This window comes from Arachis hypogaea, chromosome 17, assembly GCF_003086295.3.
Source record: "Arachis hypogaea cultivar Tifrunner chromosome 17, arahy.Tifrunner.gnm2.J5K5, whole genome shotgun sequence".
Taxonomy (NCBI): Eukaryota; Viridiplantae; Streptophyta; class Magnoliopsida; order Fabales; family Fabaceae; genus Arachis; species Arachis hypogaea.
This window is the reverse complement of record NC_092052.1, coordinates 101,199,499-101,208,316: the sequence shown is the minus strand read 5'-3', so window position 1 is coordinate 101,208,316 and position 8,818 is coordinate 101,199,499. Positions and strand designations below refer to the sequence as shown.

General features: G+C 38.9%; 1 non-coding gene across 1 annotated transcript; it reads left to right on the top strand.

Annotated features, from left to right (window-relative positions):
* Positions 1-8,174: 8,174 nt before the first annotated feature.
* LOC112767927 (small nucleolar RNA R71) lies at positions 8,175-8,282 on the top strand. Its single transcript, XR_003185367.1, has one exon. It is a non-coding gene; the product is annotated as a small nucleolar RNA R71 (small nucleolar RNA).
* Positions 8,283-8,818: the final 536 nt, after the last annotated feature.

Sequence of the window (8,818 nt, the reverse complement as noted above, 5' to 3'; positions counted from 1 at the left end):
ACAAAAAGTTAGTTAGTTAGTTGAAACAAATTTTGAAAAGATAAGAAGTTAGGAAGTTAGAAAAGATATTTTGAAATCAAATTTTTGAAAAAGATAAGATGAGAAGATATTTTTGAAAAGATATGATAAAAGTTAGTTTTTTTGAAAAAAAAAATTTGATTTTTAAAATCACAATTAATGACTTGATTCACAAGAAATCACAAGATATGATTCTAGAACTTAAAGTTTGAATCTTTCTTAATAAGTAACAACAAACTTGAAATTTTTGAATCAAAATATTAATTGTTATTGTTATTTTCGAAAATTTGATATAAAAATAAGAAAAAGATTTTTGAAAAATATTTTTATAATTTTCCAAAATAACTAAGAAAAATGAAAAAGATTTGATTTTTGAAAAAGATTTTGAAAAAGATAAGATTTTTAAATTGAAAATTTGATTTGACTCATAAAAACAACTAGATTTTAAAAATTTTTGAAAAAGTCAAATCTAATTTTCGAAATTTTGAGAGAGAAAAAGGAAAAGATATTTTTTTGATTTTTGAATTTTTAATGAAGAGAGAGAAAAACAAGAAAAATGATGCAATGCATGAAAGTTATGGATCAAAACATTGAATGCATGCAAGAATGCTATGAATGTCAAGATGAACACCAAGAACACTATGAAGATCATGATGAACATCAAGAACACATTTTTGAAAAATTTTTAATGCAAAGAAAACATGCAAGACACCAAACTTAGAATTCTTTAATGCTTAGACACTAAGAATCCAAGAATGCATATGAAAAACAAGAAAAGACACAAAACATGCAAATGCAAAGATCAAACAAGAAGACTTACCAAGAACAACTTGAAGATCATGAAGAACACTATGAATGCATGATTTTTCGAAAAATGCAAGATGCACATGCAATTGACACCAAACTTATAACATGACTCAAGACTCAAACAAGAAACACAAAAATATTTTTGATTTTTTTATGATTTTATGATTTTTTTTGTATTTTCTTTTAATTTTTTCGAAAATCATTTTGAAAAAGAAAAATAAGGATTCCAAAATTTTTAATATGAATTCCAGGAATCTTATGCTCTTTAGTCTAAAGCTCCAATCAAAGGGTCAAGCATGGCTTAATAGCCAGCCAAGCTTTAGTATGTACTCAGACATGACACGTCTAACATGCCCTACAGTCGTGGCTTTACAGCCAACCAGGCTTCAACATGCTTTATGAAACACTAGAATTCATTCTTAAAAATTCTGAAGAAAAATATATTTTTGAAAAATTTTTATTTTAAAATTTTTTTTTTTCGAAAACAAAGGAGAAATTTTTTTGAAAGATTTTTTTTTGAAGAATTTTTGAAGATAAAACAAAAAGAAAATTACCTAATCTGAGCAACAAGATGAACCGTCAGTTGTCCAAACTCGAACAATCCTCGGCAACGGCGCCAAAAACTTGGTGCGCAGAAATTGTGATTACACTTTGATTATGTAAAATTCATTGCTCTTTCTTTCCCTGTCAATGGCACCAAAAACACGATGCCAATACCATGGTTCACAACTTCGCACAACTAACCAGCAAGTGCACTGGGTCGTCCAAGTAATACCTTACGTGAGTAAGGGTCGAATCCCACGGAGATTGTTGGTATGAAGCAAGCTATGGTCACCTTGTAAATCTCAGTCAGGCGGATATAAAATAGTAATGGGGTTTTCGAAAATAATTAATAAAATAGGGATATAAATACTTATGTAAATCATTGATGAGAATTTCAAATAAGCGAATAGAGATGCTTTCGTTCCTCTGAACCTCTGCTTTCCTGCTATCTTCATCCAATCAGTCTTACTCCTTTTCATGGCTGGCTTTATGTAATGCATCACCATTGTCAATGGCTACTTTCGGTCTTCTCTCGGGAAAATGATCCAAATGCCCTGTGATGGCACGACTAATTGTCTGGAGGCATCACCCTTGTCAATGGTTACATCCTATCCTCTCAGTGAAAATGGTCAACGCACCCTGTCACAGCACGGCTATTCATCTGTCGGTTCTCGATCATGCTAGAATAGGATTTACTATCCTTTTGCGTCTGTCACTACGCCCAGCAATCGGGAGTTTGAAGCTCGTCACAGTCATTCAATCATTGAATCCTACTCGGAATACCACAGACAAGGTTTAGACTTTCCGGATTCTCTTGAATGCCGCCATCATTCTAGCTTACACCACGAAGACCCCAATATCTCGGACTCGGTCCCCTGTATTAGTAATCTAAGAGATACTCATTCAATCGAAGGTAAAACGGGAGTGGTTATCAAGAACGCGTTCATAGGGAATGATGATGATTGTCACGTTCATCACATTCAGGTTGAAGTGCGAGTAAATATCTTAGAAGTGGAATAAGTTGAATTGAATAGAAAACAGTAGTACTTTGCATTAATCTTTGAGGAACAGCAGAGCTCCACACCTTAATCTATGGAGTGTAGAAACTCTACCGTTGAAAATACATAAGTGAAAGGTCCAGGCATGGCCGAGAGGCCAGCCCCCAAAATGTGATCACAGGATCAAAATACAATCCAGGATGTCTAATACAATAGTGAAAGATCCTATTTATAATAAACTAGCTACTAGGGTTTACAGAAGTAAGTAATTGATGCATAAATCCACTTCCGGGGCCCACTTGGTGTGTGCTTGGGCTGAGCTTGAATGTTGCACATGTAGAGGTCCTTCTTGGAGTTGAACGCCAGCTTTTGTGCCAGTTTGGGCGTTGAACTCCACTTTGCAGCTTGTTTCTGGCGCTGGACGCCAGAATTGGGCAGAGAGCTGGCGTTGAACGCCAGTTTGCGTCGTCTAAACTTAGGCAAAGTATGGACTATTATTATATACTGCTGGAAAGCCCTGGATGTCTATTTTCCAATGCAATTGGAAGCACGCCATTTCGAGTTTTATAGCACCAGAAAATCCACTTTGAGTGCAGGGAGGTCAGAATCCAACAGCATCAGCAGTCCTTCTTTAACCTCTGAATCTGATTTTTGCTCAAGTCCCTCAATTTCAGCCAGAAAATACCTAAAATCACAGAAAAACACACAAACTCATAGTAAAGTCCAGAAATGTGAATTTAACATAAAAACTAATGAAAACATCCCTAAAAGTAACTAGATTCTACTAAAAACATACTAAAAATAATGCCAAAAAGCGTATAAATTATCCGCTCATCACAACACCAAACTTAAATTGTTGCTTGTCCCCAAGGAACTGAAAATCAAATAGGATAAAAAGAAGAGAATATACTATAAATTCCAAACTATCAATGAAACATAGCTTTAATCATATGAGCGGGACTTATAGCTTTTTGCCTCTTGAATAGTTTTGGCATCTCACTTTATCCATTGAGGTTCAGAATGATTGGCATCTATAGGAACTCAGAGTTCAAATAGTGTTATTGATTCTCCTAGTTCAGTATGATGATTCTTGAACACAGCTATTTTATGAGTCTTGGCCGTGGCCCTAAGCACTTTGTTTTCCAGTATTACCACCGGATACATAAATGCCACAGACACATAATTCGGTGAACCTTTTCAGATTGTGACTCAGCTTTGCTAAAGTCCCCAATTAGAGGTGTCCAGGGTTCTTAAGCACACTCTTTTTTTGCTATGGACCTTGAATTTAACCACTCAGTCTCAAGTTTTCACTTGACACCTACACGCCACAAGCACATGGTTAGAGACAGCTTGGTTTAGCCGCTTAGACCAGGATTTTATTCCTTTAGGCCCTCCTATCCACTGATGCTCAAAGCCTTGAGATCCTTTTTATTTGCCCTTGCCTCTTGGTTTTAAGAGCTTTTGGCTTTTTCTGCTTGCTTTTTCTGTCTATTTTTTTTCGCCTATTATTTTTTTTTCTGCAAGCTTTGTTCTTTACTGCTTTTTCTTGCTTCAAGAATCATTTTTATGATTTTTCAGATTATCAAATAACATGTCTCCTTGTCATCATTCTTTCAAGAGCCAACATATTTAACATTCTTAAACAACAACTTCAAAAGACATATGCACTGTTCAAGCATTCATTCAGAAAACAAGAAGCATTGTCACCACATCAATATAATTAAACTAAGTTCAAGGATAAATTCGAAACTCATGTACTTCTTGTTCTTTTGAATTAAAACATTTTTCATTTTAAGAGAGGTGATGGATTCATAGGACATTTATAACTTTAAGACATAGTTACTAACTACTAATGATCATGTAATGAAGACACAAACATAGATAAGCACACAACATAGAAAATGAAAAACAGAAGAAATAAGAACAAGGAATGAATCCACCTTAGTGATGGTGGCATTTCCTTCTTGAGGAACCAATGATGTCCTTGAGCTCTTCTATGTCTCTTCCTTGTCTTTGTTGCTCCTCCCTCATTGCTTTTTGATTTTCTCTTATTTAATGGAGCATGATGGAGTGCTCTTGATGTTCCACCTTTAATTGTCCCATGTTGGAACTTAATTCTTCTAGGGAGGTATTGATTTGCTCCCAATAATTTTGTGGAGGAAAATGCATTTGAGGCATTTCCGGGATCTCATGGTGATGAGCTTCTTGCGCCTCTTGAGCTCCATGAATGGGCTCTCTTGCTTGCTCCATCTTTTTCTTAGTGATGGCCTTCTCTTCCTTAATAGGAATGTCTCCTTCTATGAAAGCTCCAGCTGAGTAACATAGATGGCAAATAAGATGAGGAAAAGCTAGCCTTGCCATGGGGGATGACTTTTCGGCTATTTTGTAGAGTTCATTAGAGATGACTTCATGAACTTCTATTTCCTCTCCAATCATGATGCTATGAATCATGATGGCCCGATCCACTGTAACTTCAGATCGGTTGCTAGTAGGGATGATGGAGCATTGGATGAATTCCAACCATCTTCTAGCCACAGGCTTGAGGTCCAGTCTTCTTAGTTGAACCGGTTTGCCTTTTGAGTCAATTTTCCATTGAGCTCCTTCTACACATATGTCCATAAGGACTTGGTCCAACCTTTGATCAAAGTTGACTCTCCTTGTGTAGGGACGTGCATTCTCTTCCATGTTTGGCAAGTTGAACGCCAACCTCACATTTTCCGGACTAAAATCTATGTATTTCCCCCGAACCATTGTAACATAGTTCTTTGGATCCGGGTTCTTACTTTGATCATGGTTCTTGGTGATCCATGCATTAGCATAGAACTCTTGAACCATTAGGATGCCGACTTGTTGGATGGGATTTGTTAGAACTTCCCAACCTCTTCTTTGAATTTCATGTAGGATCTCCAGATACTCATTTCTTTTGAGTTTGAAAGGGACCTCAGGGATCACCTTCTTCTTGGCGACAACATCATAGAAGTGGTCTTGATGGGCTTTGGAGATGAACCTTTCCATCTCCCATGACTCGGAGGTGGAAGCTTTTGTCTTCCCTTTTCCTTTTCTAGAGGATTCTCCGGTCTTAGGTGCCATCAATGGTAATGGAAAAATAAAAAGCTTATGCTTTTACCACACCAGACTTAGAATATTGTTCACCCTCGAGCAATAAAAGAGAGAATAGATGAAGAAGAAGAAGAAATGGAGGAGAGGGAGAAGGGGTTGTGTTTCGGCCAAGAAGAGAAGAGAGGGTTGTGTTGTGTGAATTTGAAGAAGAATGGAGGGCTTTATATAAGGAAGAGAGGGGGGGAAGGTTTCGGCCATATGGGTGGGTTTGGGTGGGAAATTGGTTTTGAATTTTGAAGGTAGGTGGAGTTTATGAGGTAGGTTTATGGGGAAGAGTGGGTGGATGTGAGTGGTGAAGGGTTAATAGGGAAGAGGGATGGAGGTGATAGGTGAAGGGTTTTGGGGAAGAGTATTTATTAGGAATAGAGGATGATTGAGAAGAGAAAAGAGAGTGAGTGGAGGTAGGTGGGGATCCTGTGGGGTCCATAGATCCTGAGGTGATCCTGTGGGGTCCACAGATCCTGAGATGATCCTGTGGGGTCCACAGATCCTGAGGTGTTCAAGGATTTACAACCTTGCACCAAATTAGGCATGTAAAATGTCCTTGCACACAACTCTGGGGGTTCAGCGCCAGGTTGGTGCCCATTTTGGGCGTTCAACGCCCATTTGTTACCCATTTCTGGCGTTGAACGCCAGAACCATGCTTGTTCTGGGCGTTCAGCGCCAGCTCCTCTCCAGGGTGCAATTCTGGCGTTCAGTGCCCAGATGATGCCCATTTTGGGCGTTCAACGCCCAGACACTGCCCATTTTTGGCGTTCAGCGCCAGAACCATGCTCTTTTCTGGCGTTGAACGCCAGGCAGGTGCTTCCTCCAGGGTGTGATTTTTCTTCTGCTGTTTTTGTTTCCGTTTTCAATTTTTATATTTATTTTGTGACTCCACATGATCATAAACCTACAAAGACATATAACTAAGAAAAATATAGTTAGATAAATAAAAATTGGGTTGCCTCCCAACAAGCGCTTCTTTAATGTCAATAGCTTGACAGTGGGCCCTCATGGAGCCTCACAGATGTTTAGAGCATTGTTGAGACTCTCCAACACCAAACTTAGAGTTTGGATATGGGAGTTCAACACCAAACTTAGAGTTTGATTGTGGCCTCCCAACACCAAACTTAGAGTTTGACTGTGGGGCTCTGGTTGACTCTGTTTTGAGAGAAGCTTTTTATGCTTCCTCTCCATGGATGCAGAGAGAGATCCTTGAGTTGTAAACCCAAGGTTGTCCTCATTTAATTGAAGGATCAAATCTCCTCTGTCCACATCAATCACAGCTCTTGCTGTGGCTAGGAAAGGTCTTCCTAGGATGATGGATTCATCCTCTTCCTTTCCAGTATCCAGGACTATGAAATCAATAGGGATGTAAATGCCTTCAACCTTTACTAACACATCCTCTACTTGTCCATAAGCCTGTTTTCTTGAATTGTCTGCCATCTCTAGTGAGATTTTAGCAGCTTGCACCCCATAGATTCTCAGTTTCTCTATTACAGAGAGGGGCATGAGGTTTATTCCTGAACCAAGATCACACAGAGCCTTAAAGATCATGGTGCCTATGGTACAAGGTATTATGAACTTTCCAGGATCCTATCTCTTCTGAGGCAATGTCAGTTGATCCAGATCACTTAGTTCATTGATGAACAAGGGAGGTTCATCTTCCCAAGTATCAATGCCAAATAATTTGGCATTTAGCTTCATGATTGCACCAAGGAACTTGGCAGCTTGCTCTTCAGTAACATCCTCATTCTCTTCAGAAGAGGAATATTCATCAGAGCTCATGAATGGCATAAGGAGGTTCAATGGAATCTCTATGGTCTCTAGATGAGCCTCAGAGTCCTTTGGTTCCTCAGAGGGAAGCTCCTTATTGATCACTGGATGTCCCAGGAGGTCTTCCTCCTTGGGGTTCACGTCCTCCTCTCCCTCATTGGGTTCGGCCATTTTGGTTATGTCAATGGCCTTGCACTCTCCTTTTGGATTCTCTTCTGTATTGCTTGGGAGAGTACTAGGAGGGATTTCAGTGATCCTTTTACTCAGCTGGCCTACTTGTGCTTCCAAATTTCTAATGGAAGACCTTGTTTCATTCATGAAACTCACAGTGGCCTTAGATAGATCAGAGACTAAATTTGCTAAGTTAGATGGATTCTGCTCAGAATTCTCTGTCTGTTGCTGAGTGGATGATGGAAAAGGCTTGCTATTGCTAAACCTGTTTCTTCCACCATTATTAAAGCCTTGTTGAGGCCTTTGATCCTTCCATGAGAGATTTGGATGATTTTTCCATGATGGATTATAGGTGTTTCCATAAGGTTCACCTACGTAATTTACCTCTACTATTGCAGGGTTCTCAGGATCATAAGCTTCTTCTTCAGAAGATGCCTCTTGAGTACTGTTGGATGCAGTTTGCATTCCATTCAGACTCTGAGAAATTATATTGACTTGCTGAGTCAATATTTTGTTCTGAGCCAATATGGCACTCAAAGTATCAACCTCAAGAACTCCCTTCTTCATAGGCGTCCCATTATTCACAGGATTCCTTTCAGAAGTGTACATGAACTGGTTATTTGCAACCATGTCAATGAGTTCTTGAGCTTCTGCAGGCATTTTCTTTAGGTGAATGGATCCACCTGCAGAGGTATCCAATGACATCTTAGATAACTCAGACAGACCATCATAGAATATATCCAGGATAGTCCATTCTGAAAGCATGTCAGAAGGACACTTTTTGGTCAACTGTTTGTATCTTTCCCAAGCTTCATAGAGGGATTCACCTTCTTTCTGTCTGAAGGTTTGAACATCCACTCTAAGCTTGCTCAGCTTTTGAGGAGGAAAGAACTTGGCTAAGAAAGTCGTGACCAGCTTATCCCAAGAGTTCAGACTGTCTTTGGGTTGAGAGTCCAACCACACTCTAGCTCTGTCTCTTACAGCAAAAGGGAAAAGCGTGAGCCTGTAGACTTCAGGATCTACTCCATTAGTCTTAACAGTATCACATATCTGCAAGAATTCAGTTAAGAACTGAAAAGGATCTTCAGATGGAAGTCCATGAAACTTGCAGTTCTGCTGCATCAGAGAAACTAATTGAGGTTTCAGCTCAAAGTTGTTTGCTCCAATGGCAGGAATGGAGATGCTTCTTCCATGTAAATTGGAATTAGGTGCAGTAAAGTCACCAAGCATTCTCCTTGCATTATTGTTGTTGGGTTCGGCTGCCATCTCCTTTACTTGTTCGAAATTTTCAATAAGGTTTTCTCTGGATTGTTGTAATTTAGCTTCTCTTAGTTTCCTCTTCAGAGTCCTTTCAGGTTCTGGATCAGCTTCAACAAGAATGCCTTTTTCTTTGTCCCTGCTCA